The sequence below is a fragment of the Dermacentor albipictus genome, chromosome 8 (genome assembly GCF_038994185.2).
Source record: "Dermacentor albipictus isolate Rhodes 1998 colony chromosome 8, USDA_Dalb.pri_finalv2, whole genome shotgun sequence".
Taxonomy (NCBI): Eukaryota; Metazoa; Arthropoda; class Arachnida; order Ixodida; family Ixodidae; genus Dermacentor; species Dermacentor albipictus.
This window is the reverse complement of record NC_091828.1, coordinates 70,668,999-70,684,748: the sequence shown is the minus strand read 5'-3', so window position 1 is coordinate 70,684,748 and position 15,750 is coordinate 70,668,999.

The window sequence follows — 15,750 nt, the reverse complement described above, 5'->3', positions numbered from 1 at the left end:
TTGATCAATGTCAGTATTTCGAGAGCAAATATTCCTTCATGTGCTTCACAGTACAAGACAGGTTATAGGGTGATTTCGAATTGTAAATATTGTAACGCTCCCCAAGTGGTCGACGCAGATTTAATTCTTTACAGAAAGTGCATTACGATATCCGTTTATGGCGCCGTTTTTCCAGAAAGGACGTGAATAATTTCTTGCATATACCATGACTACGTACAAAAAACTGATTTTCTTGTAAGGTGTGCAAACAGGATTGCATTCCCGTAAACTGATAAACATAGCCCTGCGCTGTCCGTGCTATTTCGGCGCAGCTCACCGACAATCCATGAGATGAACACCAGACCGAGCGTCACGTCAAAACAAGAAAACTAAACAAATAAAAGGTTATGCTCATTAGCGTAGCTCGTTGAAAACGGCGCTCAACGACGTGTTTTAATTCTTACAAAGACTTATCAAGTCGCCCCCTTGGTGTTCGGACAGTCTTGGTGTCTCATATTTAAACCGATACTACACGAGTTGCCCGTGGCAATACATGTCGGGACGGTGAGTGAAAAGCAACATGTAGAGAGTGTTTGATCCGCACCGATGGCACCGGCTGTTGGAATCTCAGCGCTGCCACCAGCTGTTGGAACCTCAGTGCTGACACCCGTTGTTGCAACCGGACCGTTGGCGCCCGTTGTTGCAAATGGGTCGCAAGCCCCAAGGGTAGCGTTGGCCTGGCGGCCTGGGGCACACTGGAAGCATCCGAAGGTCCCAGCAAAACATGAGGCGACTGCTAACAGAACAACTTGTTTATTCTAGCATCGCAAAGAGCGGGCGGTCAGGTCGACCGAAGTAGAGAGACGGGAGAGCACGTTACTCAACAGAAGAAATCGGAGCCTCTCTCCTGGCGTCCGGGGGCAGCTGCTCTTATACTCTTGGCGTCGCGGGCAAGAAGGAAGGTCACGGGACGACACCACGTGACAGCGGCGACGGACGGACTGAGAGACACGTTGGGACAAGGAGGTGACGCATCAGCCGGGCCGGCGCCGGTCAGACCTCCTCGCTTCACACTGGGGGAGCTCCTCTCCCCGGCTGCCGCGCTTTGACAAGCGTGGGCACACACACACACACGCACACACAAAGACACGTGGCACTGAACATGCCGGGACGCGCTCGGCGGGGATGCGTCGCAGCCGCTCCGAACGGGCCAAAATGTCCGCCGCTTTGAACGAAGCCCCGACGTCCGTTGCATCCGCGCCGGCCATATCGCACGTCGTAGGCGAAACGTAACAAGAGCAAACAAGAACGGCCAACCTGTCGTTGGGTGAGGTGCGGTGTGGTGCTCAGGCGCAGATTAATCTCGCTGCTGCCCTTCTTGCACTTACGCGAGGGGGAATTCAGTTACACAAGTACAAAACGCCAACTATTTTAATTATATCCCCATCATTGTCTACGACATATTTTTGCGTTCACCGAAGGACCATGTCATGTGCTAGCTAATTCCAACATGCACTTTCAAATTTCCTAATTTCATCACAGCATCTGATGTGATCTGATTCTCGGACTGCGCTTCTTTTACCTTAGTAGGCATTCCGTAACTCTAATGTCTTTAGCTTAATGGGAAATAGAATATCCGCAGTACCAATTTGCCCTTTGATACCCACCGCTCCCTTCTTTCCTCCTAACGTGTCGTCTACAATTGTACTTCATCGCACTTCGCGCGCTTCTTCAAATGTTCACGAGCATATGCTCCAGAACAACTACCGTGCCGATATGAAACACTGGCATTTTAATCAAGGTAGGTCAGCTCTTTTTCAAAGAAGGCTATGGAGGGAAACGGACACAGTTATTTTCCGCACGTGAAATTTCGACAGTCCATAATTTTTCTAGTAGGGCTTGATTTTCTCATAAATACAATATTAAAGCCAACACTTGAGAAATCATATGAACCTTAGTGCAAAAAATTTCAGTGGACCGACACGACCTCTTTTATTGACCGCACCGAAATCGGCTTTTGTCATGCGTAGAAGTGGCAAATGACAAACATCGCGTTGTTGACTTTCAGAACGACGCAGGTAGCAGTGCAGGTGGCTTTCGGAATTGTTGAGTGTATAATTTACGTCTGTCTATGCTACCTGGTACGAAGGAAGTTGCCTGCAAAACGAGAGTATCTGTATTGCTTCTTCAATACCGCCTGTACTCAGGGAGTTGTTTTTAGGCAAATGTGTCTGAAATCTTAACGTACATTTGCACGGCTTAAGCGCTGTGCGTATATTTTGGTATGCCGACAATCTCTTAGTTATTCTTCACGTTCCAAATAACGATGAATGCAGTGCAGCAGTGTAAAGTATGCTTGATCTTCTTTATAGACGTTTAGGGCCACTAACATTGACGCACGAGCTTTCTCCCGAAACTAACATTCGCCTTTTGGGCCTGCGCTGTCAGTTTTTCACACAACACTTGTGCTGCACGCTTGAGCCAAGGGCGTATAAGCCTTTACATCCAATTCGGGGTGCCCCCTCTAAACTGAGGCGAAGTATTGTTGTCTCGTGCCTATCAAATGCCTTGAAGAAATCCTGTGTCCACAAGGCGAAATAAAGCTTTTGGTCGCAGCTATCCCGCGTCAGTGCCGCTGGATATGCGTAATATTTGCAGGTTAGTGTCCCGAAGGCATACGAAAGACCGTTGAAAGACCTGGTCACGCGCGGACACAGCACACAGAAGGACAAATCATGAGAACGCAAAAAAGACCGCAGATATTCCGTATTTTTCTGGAATCTCACAAAACCTAAACAAAGTGGGCCGGAGTCACAATGTTGATAATTTTTCGGCGCTTAGAAAACTGGTATCACTGTGTAAAAAAACTTGCGCTTAATTCCAAGACAAGGCCCAGTGTAAAACTAATCAAAGACAGCGCTTCACACAATGTGCCGAGTGTACCATATATGAGATCACTACCTCATATGATAAAGTATACATAGGGCAAACTGGACAAGGCAGTAACAATCGGCTTAGGGAGCTCCACATAAATGTTAACAACACTATTTATTGCTATCTAGGCATGCGTTGCCGCGAGTGCGGCTGCAAACCGTTCTTCGACAAACGCAACATTGCATCTAGTAGAAAGTTCAGCCTCACCAAAGAATTTAGCGACGCTGGCGCAATTTCACGTGCGGGAAATAATTTTGTACGTTGTCGTTCGACAGACGTTTATGAAAAAGATCTGGCATAGCTTGACTCAAACGTCAGAGTACGATAGCGGTAGGAACAGTCTCTGTGCGCATGTCTGATCGCCTTCTCGTCTTTTACAAGTGCTCGCAATTAAAGCAGCTGAACACCGACAAAATAAACATTTCTGTTGAAAGTCAGCGCTGTGTCTGTGCATGTTATGTGCCTCCATTGCCTCCGTCGGTTCCCACGCTGTAACTTTCAACTACGCAAGTTAGCTCCCAGTCAAGAGTTGGTAATGCCTGCCGAATGCACTCCAACCCAAATTTATTATTTTGGAAATATTCTCAAGATGTGGTTCTGCTAAAAGTAATTGACCTAGATAACCGTACTACTGCGAATAATCTAAAGAGTGACTGGTGATCCTGATTTCATGTTACCTTGCCAGAATATTCAGCATTGCATTTACCTTCTGCATAATATACGTCTACCCCAACTTTACAAACACTCTATAAGGATACTCCATAGTTTTTCGCAATTCATCCCCAGTGTTGATGACTGAACAATTACATCTCAAAACTGAATGTTGCTGAGTTATTTGCCGTTGATCCTCACTTCTAATACTTCCCATTGTAATATCTTGAACATTTTTTGCATGTAGGGAAAAGCATTGAAGCGATTGCGTCTCGTGGCTTAACCGTTTTCTTAATAGGCAAGTTTTTGCTTTTGTAAGGGAAAATGAAACTAGCTGTGGATTGTTTAAATATGTTTTCCAATATATGCACGTATGCCTCCTGCACTCCTTGACATCTCATTGCCTCCATCATTAAGCGTATGTCTACTGAACGAAACTTGTTTCATAATCTATGAAAGCCATACAGAGAGGCTGATTTTACACCGAAGGGTTGTGAAAAAGTGGATTGATGACATGAATGGCATCTATACTATAATTTTCCTGCCTGAAAGCAGTCTGTTCATGTGATTGATTAAAGGCAAAGGTTGCCCTGATTCTCCTAGAAATTGCAATGATGAAAATTTCGTGCAATACTAATCTCCGACGTAATGGTGCAATAATACTGCAATTCCATAATATTTCCCCTCTAATGGATTAGTATAGTGTTGGCTTACTGCAATATCTCTGATTCACTTCATTGTGAGGCATTGCATACCAAAGATAGCGAGCTTCTTAAGCATGATAGATCCTTCATCTTTGAATAACTTGGCTGTTATAACATCTTATCCGTCCGCTTACCCCGGGAGTTGTAGCTATAGGGCCATTTGATTTCGCCAGACATTTATGTACAGCGTCTGTACGTTCTCCATAACTGCTCGCAATGAACGTAGCTTGGCGGCTCTGGGTACTTTAATGGTCAGCATATAATTCTTCTGCAGCGTTTACTATCACCAAACTTCTGATGACATTGCCTTGCTTATTTCTCACTGCAAACGGATTACTTGGGGACACGCAATGTTTCATACTGATTCGTTTCATGCTGCCGCCAAATCTTGCAGCTTCCTAAATCTTTCGGATGCTATAATTTATGATATCGCTTTCTTTCCCCTTGTTTAACAGCCTCGACCTATCAGCGATTTCTACCTAACTACTTTGAGACTAGGGAGGGCTAACCTGCTGGAGGCTTTGGTTTCTTCTCCTAGACTTTGTTTGCTCAATTTATATCAGCATGCTAACGGCATCGTTCATTACCTCGATCTCATGTTCGTCTTCCTATTTTAGAGCAGCATCTTTGTTTGGGAACAGGCGCCTGAATTCGTCTGCTTTGGTCCATAAGGGGCCTAGGATGGTTTGCATTTCTTGACTAATTTTGCTCTTTTCTTCATCAAATTGGGAGCATTTTTCACCTCAATAGCTCATAGTGACTCTCCTTTACACTTCCTAACACTTCTACATCCTTCGCGAGGCTTGGTTGGTCAGAGGGTAATGAATTTATCATTTACTGTTTGTATACAAGCAGTTTTCCAGGTCGACATCCTGTTACTTCGCTTCCTAAAGAAGGCACTTATTATTCGGAGAATATTTCTTTCTCCGAATTCTTCTAACACCTGTTAGCTAGTGATGATAGAATTGACGCACTTGTTGCAAATGACTTGTTTCAAGACTGGTGCCCCCTACTTTTTGCATTGAAGTCACCCATTACTGCAATGTACTGAGTTTGCACCTTTCCATTGGTAAGTGTGTGCGAATATTTAAAACTTTCCAATGACAAATTGGATAGTGTCCCATTCGATTTGCTCTTTGAACCCGAAGTAAAAATTCATAAACGCGAATATTTCTCAAATAATTTTTATTTAATTCAAGATGCTACCTTAACTAAAAAATCATTAAACTTTAGGAAAACCAAGTTCGACCCCTCCCCTTCGTTGCAGACAACGCATATATATAGAAGATAACTTCTGTAGTATAGCAGGTTACGACACCTACATAGCCAATATTTATAGGCTGTGCAGCTATCATTAGCCCTCTACTGATAAGCCCTGTGCATATAGGGAATCTACTTGACTGCTCACAATGCTCCATTTCTGGTTTACCTAAAAAACGCTTCTTACTGCACTTTATAATAGCCTAAACTTGCTAAATTTAAACGCAATGGGACATGATTATTACAGACCATAACAATGCTTACAAACCGACTTCACACAAACTTCCGGTTAGCCCCTTGGACCACAACAAGCTAAAATATTCTTGAAATCTACAGAACCCTCCAGCTTGCCCGAGCTTAGCTGTGAGGTTGAAGTGTCCTTCGAGAGGCTTTTATTGCTAAGTGCTAGAAAAATTCTGATACGTGGGCAGGGCGCATGGCGCACGTACTTTGTATTTAAACACACAACGTTTACATGCCTGCATTATACTATGCAAGAAAACACACTCTCTTTGTCGGATAACATGACGGACAAAAATGCCTGACCGGAAGATTTATGGGGCTATGAATGCGCTGCTGCTACTGCGTGGACACAAAGGGTGTGCAAAAATTCTGATCACGTTACAGTTTATTCAAATGCCATCCGATATTCAATTAGACTCGCTTCCAGCACTATTCGAGTCGGTTTATAACAAGTTTATTAGGTCCCTTTTCTTTGCTCATCATCATTACTGCAGATTAGAACGTAAGCTTGTACTAGCTTTTGGATACATCGCTATACCGCCCTCACTCTAATCTAGAACACTGTAACAAAGTATGTGGTCCTACATCTGCACTGTATTAGCCTCGCCAGTTATTATAACTTCCCTAAGGCCAAGGATATTCCAGATTATGCCTGATCATTCCTATGAGAGCCATGCTAAGCTCGGCTCACTCCAGTGGGCTCGCGCGTTAGACATTCGTTGGTTCAGTTTCCAGTGGCGGTCTGTCCGCATCCAGAGATACTGCGCACCCTCTGTTGCATCGCAGGTCCGTCCACCGCCATGGTGAAGTGCTCCACAGCGGCTGGAGACTAAGCGCCAGGGGTATTTGCAAGAGTCATGAGGTTGAAAACTGCACAAAGGAGTCCGTTTCCTGTTCTGGTGGGGCAGTGTTTGTGTTGCAACTTAGTGGGCCTTCCTCATATGGTTCCATCTGAACTATTGTAGCAGCACTAGCGCACTGCATCTTTTTCTGCTGAAAGTGTAGTTGACTGGACGCGGATTCGACATTACGACGTTGAGGTAGCAGCCCAGTGCGCTTCCGCTGATCCGTGTCATCAGCAGTCTATATACAATTAAATAGATATCACTTTAAAAATCTTGAGCCAAAAATTTTCGACCAAAAAAAATCTTCACAGCTGGCGACTATCTCCGAACGCCATAAACAATCTGCTCCCCGCACAGAAGCGGACAGGCCATTTAGGGCCAGACAATGAAATCTTCCTTACCTCAGTAAGGAAGCCTTCATTGCAGTGAGGCTACCTTATGTCACTCTGAAAGGTTCCTTACTGAGGCGCCCTCGGTGAAAGCTTCCTTGGTGCTTCCTTGGTGCTTCCTTGGTACTTCCTCAGCATAAGAAGCCAAACAATGAAATCTTCCTTACCTCACTAAGGAAGCCTTCATTGGGGTGAGGCTACCTTATGTCACTCTGAAAGCTTCCTTACTGAGGGGCCCTCGGTGAAGGCTTCCTTGGTGCTTCCTCAGCATAAGGTACCAAAGTACCTTATGCTGAGGAAGCATAAAGGGTGTACCTTCATGGTACCATGAAGGTACATGAAGCTTCATGGTACCAAGCTTCATGGTACCATGAAGGTAGCTTTGGTGAGGTACCATGAAGGTACCTCACCAAAGCTACCTTCATGCGTCCTTACGCCGCTCCTGGCCCTGAACGAGCGCTTCACCTCACTGCTTAACCACGTGGCATTCGCTTGCGCATGCGCACTGTCGCCCACTTGCGCAGAAGTGCGAGCACGGTACGTCTTGCCAGGCATGTTCGTTTCAGTCACGCGTGCGGCATGCAAGCATTGCTAGGCGTTGCTAGGCGTTGCAAGACGCCGGCGTGCCAGCGTTGCTGGAGCACATCAAGTTTTGCACTGTAATGCGCAACTTTTTTTTAACTTTAGTAAACGAAACTAGAAGAAAGACTCCACGCTTCTCTATATTAGCTATTCAACTTAAAGATTGTGCGACGATACAACATTTTTTAATAGAATAATGGTGTGCGCGGAAAGATTTGAAGAGATAATCTCGAACCCAGGCACGCGGCAACCGCTCCTTAGGTGAGGACGGGTGAAGGGAGCTTTCAGAGTACGCTTGCTTCCTCCATCGGTCCTTCGCTGTAAGGAGGCCTCACGTAAGGTTAGGAAGCGCTCGAAGGAAAGGAACTAGGGGTGTGCGAATATTCGGAATTTCGAATACGAATAGAATATTTTCCGTATTCGAAGCGTATTCGATTCGAGAAATGCATGTTCGGAAATTCACGAATATCCGAGGACGGCCGAATAACGGTGGAAACGGCGAATATTCGAATAGACTGCGAATAATTGAGCAATTAACCAATTGTATGCTTGCTCCGCATTCTCCTAAGAACATGTTTATTAACTGAGAACTTCGCATGATCCGCTCATTATCTGTAGGCTCTGTTTCAGTCTATCTGCTTCAGGCATTTGAGACATAATCAGTTTCGGTTTCTTTTTCACCAAGCTTTATAATTCCAATTATTTTGGAATGCCCCATTGCCTTGAAGGTTGCAAAGGCAACTCAGGGTTGCCTTTGCAACCCTGAGTTGCCATTATCTGCATGCTCTGTTTCAGTCTATCTGCTTCAGGCATTTGAGACATGATCAGTTTCGGTTTCTTTTTCACCAAGCTTTATAATTCCAATTATTTTTGGAATGCCCCATTGCCTTGAAGGTTGCAAAGGCAACTCAGGGTTTGCTAGCATTGATTCAAAATGTATCAAGGCTCTTTGTGCGGAGTGGAAATTTGATGAAGTGGCCAGCCTAGGCATGTTTCTTGATCCGCGCTTTATGGCCACAGTTCATCAGGCATCTGGTCAGATGATCTGGCTGAAAAACCTTGTGACAACGGAGCTCCAGGAAGCCGTCGTGGAACACTGTCGGGACACCGCCGTGCCAGCGTCGACTTCGTGTCCACTGGTGGCATCGACTGTATGGAATGCTTTTGACGATCTAGTGATGAACAAAGAGAAGACACATTTGGCATCTGCCCCTGAGAGGGAAGTTACAGACTACGCGCAAAAGCCTCTTCTGGAAAGGGGCATGAATCCTTGCGAGTGGTGGCAGTCCATTGGCCGCTTCAGGTACCCGCTTTTAAGTGCACTCGCCCGGAAGTACTTGGCGATCCTTGCCACTTCAGTTCCTATAGTGAAAGAGTCTTTTCTACCGGTAGAAATGTGACAGTGCATAGAGAGCGTTTGCTTTCTGGCCATATTGAGCAGTTAATTTTCCTTCACGACAATCTGTAACAAGCGTTTTACCTGACTGAGGGCATTACCTGAGTCCATTATCTATAATTGAGTACCTCTTTAATTTGAAGCAACCTTGTAAAATGCAATGTTATTTTTAAAAGGGAAATAAAGCTATTGTTACCTCTCTTGCAATTTTTTAATACTACACATGTATTCGATATTCGATTCGATATTCGAAGAGAGTTCTTCGCCTTATTCGTATTCGATTCGTAATCGAAAATTTCAATATTCGCACACCCCTAAAAGGAACGTTTTATTGTTTGGGCCAAGCTACCTTCATGCGTCCTTACGCCGCTCCTGGCCCTGAACGAGCGCTTCGCCTCACTGCTTAACTACGTGACGTTTGCTTGCGCGTGCGTGCTGTCGCCCACCTTCGGAGAAGCGCGAGCACGGTACGTTTTGCCAGGCACGTTCGTTTCAGTCACGCGTGCGGCATGGAAGCGTTGCTAGGCGTTGCACGACGCCGGCGTGCCAGCGTTGCTGGAGCACATCAAGTTTCGCACTGTAAATGCACTGCTTCTTTAGATTTAGTAAACAAAACTGAAAAATAGCGTCCACGCTTCTCTATATTAGCTCCTCAACTTAGATATTGTGCGACGATACAGCCTTTTTTATTGAATAGTGGTGTTCTGGTGTTCGCCTAAAGCTTTTAAGAGATAATCTCGAACCCAGGCATGGCGGCAACCGCTCCTTACGTGAGGACGGATGAAGGGAGCTTTCAGAGTATGCTTGCTTCCTCCATCGGTCCTTCGCTGTAAGGAGGCCTCACGTAAGGTTAGGAAGCGCTCGAAGGAAAGGAACGTTTCATTGTTTGGGCCTTATTTATTGACGCGGAAGATCAGTGCGTATCACATTACGCAGCTCGTTGCAATAAGCCAGCCAGCATTACGACATTACGTGAGTTTCCATGAACCTTTCCACATCGCAGTTCGAGATCGAAGATACTGTAACGTGTCTTCACCGCATTCTCCGATTCGTGACACTCGTAGAGCCATGCGGCCGGCACTTAAGGTCGGCCTCTCGTCCACGATCTTCGATAGTGTTTGTGGCGTGCATCAGTCGTACTCTCGTCTAAGTTCGCGCCGTTGCGCGCAAGCGAGCTGCTATATAGGCAACAAAATATGGGATGCGCAAAAAAACCAAGACTGAGTTTTGCGTTACAAATGGTTGAACATAACGTTCTTATAAGGGCTTCTATAAGTAAAAATGGCGCATTCATGTGGGTGCGTAAAGAAGAGCGCGTAAATTTGGTCTTCTATACGACATGCCGTCGTCATATCATGTGTTATGATTTTATTCTTGCATTTGGTTTTCGCAATACTGGGCCCGTGAACATGACCATTGTTCGCTTAAAGGAGCGATTTCTAAATGTATATCATTGTGAATGACTGCATTTAGGGAAATGTTTGAACGCGAAATGAATGAGCAACACCACACAGTTGTCGACTTGTGCGCGCTTGGTGCGACTGCTGTGACTGACGGGCTCACGTCTGAGGAGCACCTGAGGCTGCCTGACGTACCCAAAGAGCACGTATAGGGGACCAACTTTCCCACGAGCAATACTTCTGCTAACTTTCAGAAAGTTTGTTCTTCTTTCCTGCACTGCGTATTTTTGCGTATTTAGCAAGTGAGATTTTATGTGGTTGAGTGATTGATGCGTCGCATCCGCCGTGGTTGTTTAATGGCTATGATGTTAGGCTGCTATCCAACAGTTCGCGGAATCAAATCCCGGCCATGGCTGCCGCTTTTAGTACAAGCGAAATACGAAAACGCCCGTGTACTCATATATAAGTGTACGGTAATGAACCCCAGAAAGTCCAAACGATCTTGCAGTACCCCATTACAGTGTGCCTCATAATGAGATTGTAGTTTTGGCACGTCAAATCCCATATATAATTTTTTAAGTGATCTATCCCTCCTGCTGTGTTCCTTTCTACAACAAAGTTTCCAAACGCACAGCAGTCTGCATATGGCATGCACAACGCGAGATACGTTACTGCGTTGTGTCTGCGCCTTGATCGGCACGCATGTGTCTCTCCTGCAAAAAATGACGCAATACAAAGCGTTTGAGGCCGGTCAAAACAAGCATCTCATTTATTTGAAAAAAAAAATGTATACCTGACTGTCACAACCGCAATATAGATGGACCCTAAGGTAAATCTAGATCGTTTCCACCTGCCTACCAATGAGATATTAAAAAAGGGGGGACAGCTTTACGACATAAATTTAAGGAAAGACTCAATTTTAGAAGTTTGCATCTATATTCTGATGGTTACACCAAGGTACAACATTTTCTCTAGATGCGCAAATGTTGAGGCAGTTCTGCATTAATAATCTGCCGTGCATTCTCGTGTTTTTCGTAAGCCTGTGGGCTGCGCATAGGAATGACTATATAACGCATAGTCGTTATAGGCCTGATCACATGCGCATAGGCGTTACGCAGGTGCATCGGAGCGCAATGCTGTGTCGTTTTACGATCCTAAGTGCAACGGCCGAGATTCGGCCCCTCGAGAAGTTCCTACAGAAGGACTGTGAGTCAATCTCATAAACAGTGCGCTGCTTCATTAACACTCTGTTTTAATAACGCTAACGATGTTTAGTCGTTTCAACGTCGCATTTTATATTCTTATTGACAAATTTACCGTAATTAGTAAGTCGATATACTTATGGAGATATATCTTTTTTTAATCTCTGCAAATGGCCTGCCTCCACACGGTATTTCAATTAATACAAATATACTTTCGTGCCGTGGATGTGTGGTTATCTAATATGCAGCTTTTACTAATCCCCAAGAAATGTGCGATTTTCTGTACATCTATGTTATTTTGAAAGGAAAAATGATTCTGGTTCTGATAAAATTTCTGTTTCTACTTGTTCGAGCGAAATGTTTTGCAGTTAAGAAATGTAGAATGCATACTACAATTGCGTCCAAGAAAGGTTGGTGCATACATGCCACCATAAGCAACACATGCTCTTTCGTTTCTCGGCTATCAATCACGCCTCTATGAGTACATTTTGCTTAGCAATGCAGAATACATACTACAGGTGCTCCCAAGAAAGGTTGGTGCATACATTCCAACATAAGCAACACATGCTCTTTCGTTTCTCGGCTATCAATCACGCCTCTATGAGTACATTTTGCTTAGCAATGCAGAATACATACTACAGGTGCTCCCAAGAAAGGTTGGTGCATACATGCCAACATAAGCAACACATGCGCTTTCGTTTCTCGGCTATCAATCACGCCTCTACGAGTACATTTTGCTTGTAATTTTGCTGTCGTCATCAGGCCTACTGCACGTTATTTTATCCTTCGTAGCCGCCATTTCCTTGAGGGAAACATTTGTTTCTTTCCATACAATTGACGTCGAAGGAACGTTAACGGATCACTCAATTTTTCTTTTCGCGCCGAACGCCTACTCGTTCAGGGAAGCCGCTGCCGATTGCTATCCGATTTTTACTAATGTGAACTGCTGAATGTCAATATTTCGAAAGCAAACATAGCTTCATGTGCTTCACAACACAACATGGCTTACAGGGTGATTTCTTATTGGAGATATCGTAGCACTCGACAAGTGGTTGACGCAGCTTTATGTGTTTACCTCGCTGCTACCGGCCCTACATTCACGTGAGGGGGAAATCCGTTAGACAAGCACAAAGAACAAACAATTTTTTAAATGTTATCATCATCATTTACAACCTATTTCTGTGTCTACTGCAGGACCATGCCATGTGCTAGCTATAATTCGAACTTGCGCCTAAAAATTTCCTAATTCCATCCCCGCATCTAATTTTCCCTTGTCCCGGACTGCGTTTCTCTTTCTTTGGCAGCTATTCTGTAACTCTAATGGTCCACCGGTTATTTACGGTAGGCACTACGTGGCCTCTTCAGCTCAATGTTTTTCGCTTAGTGAGAAATTGAATATCGGCTATAGCCATTCGCTCTTTCTTACAGACCGCTTTCCTCCTGTCACTTAACGTTTTGTCTACAAATATTCCTTCCAATGTGCTTCGTGCGATCCTTCAATTGTTCTTGAGGATATACTCGAGAACACTTTGTAAACAAGTTCGAACAAAGAATTCCTAACGTTGAAGTTTCTGGCCCATATGCTAACACCAGTAGAATACAATGATTGCAGACTTATTTTCAACTAGAGTGGTAAGCAGAGTAATAAGTTGGGCTAGTTGGTAGAACATAGAGGAAGCCTACAGCGCGGAATCCAACGGAGACAAAAGAGGCACACAAACTGCACAGGCGCAGCGCTGACTTTCAACAAAGATGTTTATTTTGCCTGTGCGCAGATAGTTTTAACGCAAACACCTGAAAAAAAAACAAGGTCACACATGAGCACTGAACACGCTGGTACCGTTATCGATCACTGGCATTTCAATCAAGGAAGGTCAGCTCTTTTTCAAGCAAGGCTATCAAGGGAAAGTGACACAGGTATTTCTCGCACGTGCGACTGCGGCAGCTTCCATACCTTTTCTAACGTGGCTTGATTTTCTTTTAAATACAATATTAAAGCCAACCCTAATAGATTCAAAATAGAAGATGCTTTCTTGGTGCATGGTTCGGACGACACTGTACGCTACGTGAGAAATTATATGAACGTTAGTGCAAAGAATTTTCTGTCGACATAAAGGGCCTCTTTTATTGACCGTCCCGCAATCAGCTTCTCTCTTGCGTAGAAGAGGCAATTGACAAACATCGCGTTGTTGACTTTCAAAATGACGCTGCTACCTCTAAACTGAAGAGAAGTATTGCGTCTTGCCTCTCAAATTCCTTGAAGAAATCACGTGTTCACAAGGCGGAAGAAAGCTTTCGGTCGCTGGTATCCCGCCTCAGTGCAGCTGGATATGCGTGTTTGTAGGTGAGAGTCGCGTAAGGCATACCAGCGACCAGCAAAAGAGCTGGTCGCGCACGGACACTGTTCACAGAACGACAAATTCGCGAGAACGCAAGAAAAAGAAAACAGTCACTTGGTATTTTTCGGCAATTTCACAAATCCCAAAGAAGGTTGGCCGCCGCGCCGATGTAGATGTTTTTTCCAAACCTAAAAAACTGGTATCGCTATGGAGTAAACTTGCACTTTCTTCCAAGAGAACGCCCAGTGTAAATGTAATCCCATCGCTTCACACGATATGACACACAACACACACAACAGCATCCTTCGCCTGGAAGGATGCTCTTGCGACCGAATTGAGTAGGCTCGTGGCGCAGGGAATCTTTGAGTCAACACAATATTCAGACGGGGCTACTGCCATTGTGGTGGTGCGAAAAAAGAATAGCTCTCTCAGTATTTGAGGGGATAATCGAAGCAGCGTCAACTTGACTGTCGGGAGAAACGCGTATCCCCTGCTACCAGCAAGGAGCTTTTTGATAAGCTTGGAAACGGGCGTATTTTCTCAAAGTTAGACCTGACATAGGCGTATCAGCAACTTTTGATCGACGCTCACAGCGATCAACTGCTCACAACAAACACGGTGCACGGATTCTACAAAGTTCGTCGTCTGCCTTACGGCGTATTTGTGGCACCTGGTCTGTTCCAAAGACCCATGGACACAATACTATCTGGTCTTCCCCAAGCAGCCATATATCTAGACGACATTCTGGTGGTCAGTGAGACAGAAAGGGAACATGAACGTGTGCTTACCTATGTATTTAGCCGTCTAGCCAAGGATAACTCAGGGTGCATGCAAACAAATGCGAGTTTCTCAAGCAAAACCTTGAGTTCTAAGGTCGTCGCATCGACTAAAATTGCGTCTATCTGGCCGAAACCAAAATAGAGACCATCCACAAAGCCCCGGCCCCAACCAAAGAAAGAGCTAAAGGAATTTTTAGTGTATGATATACTTTTACAATCGGTTCTTGTGGGGTAGGTCTCAAACAACCGAAAAACTTTACCATTTGGTTGATAAAAATGACAACTGGAAGTGGGATTTGGGAGCATCAAAGCGCATTTCTAGGCCTAAGCAAGTCCTTAATGTCAGAATCCTTGCTTGTACATACATTTTAATAAAAGTCCTTCCTTGATACTGTCATGTGATGCGTCCTCGGTAGGTGTTGGCGCAGTATTGGCTCACTGTGAGAACACAGAAAACGAACAGCCGATCTCCTACGCATCGAGGACACTCACGAACGCTGAACGCAACTACACTAAAATTGACCGAGCAGCGTTAGCTGTTTTGTTTGGTGTTTGTCACTTTCCCCGCTACTTAGCCGGGCGAAGATTTACCATTTTCACAGACCATAAACACTTCTAGGAATATTCTGGAGGGAAACACAAATTAGCGAAGTTCTGTCACCTCGCATGCTGCTTCGAAGTTTAGTGCTGTCGGCGTATGAGTAGCAACTTGAGTACCGAAAATCTCTGGACCGCGCTAACGCGGACTGCGTGAGCAGGTTGCCGGCTCCGGGATTTCATCAAGACGCCGAGACTACAGGCGATGTCTTACTCTTGGGAGCTGTGGAGGACCCACCAGTCACCGCCGGCGATGTAGCATCATGCACGTTGCAGGACTTCCAGCTTTCAAAGGTGATGAAGTGAACCGTTTATGGCTGGCCGAAAGAGCGGGTTCCCCAATAATATGGTGCATACGAGGCAAGACAGTGTCAACTTTTGTTGCACAGAGATTGCGTGTACTGGGGAACCGCGTGGTGATTCGGTTGACGTTGCGAAAGCATGTGCTCG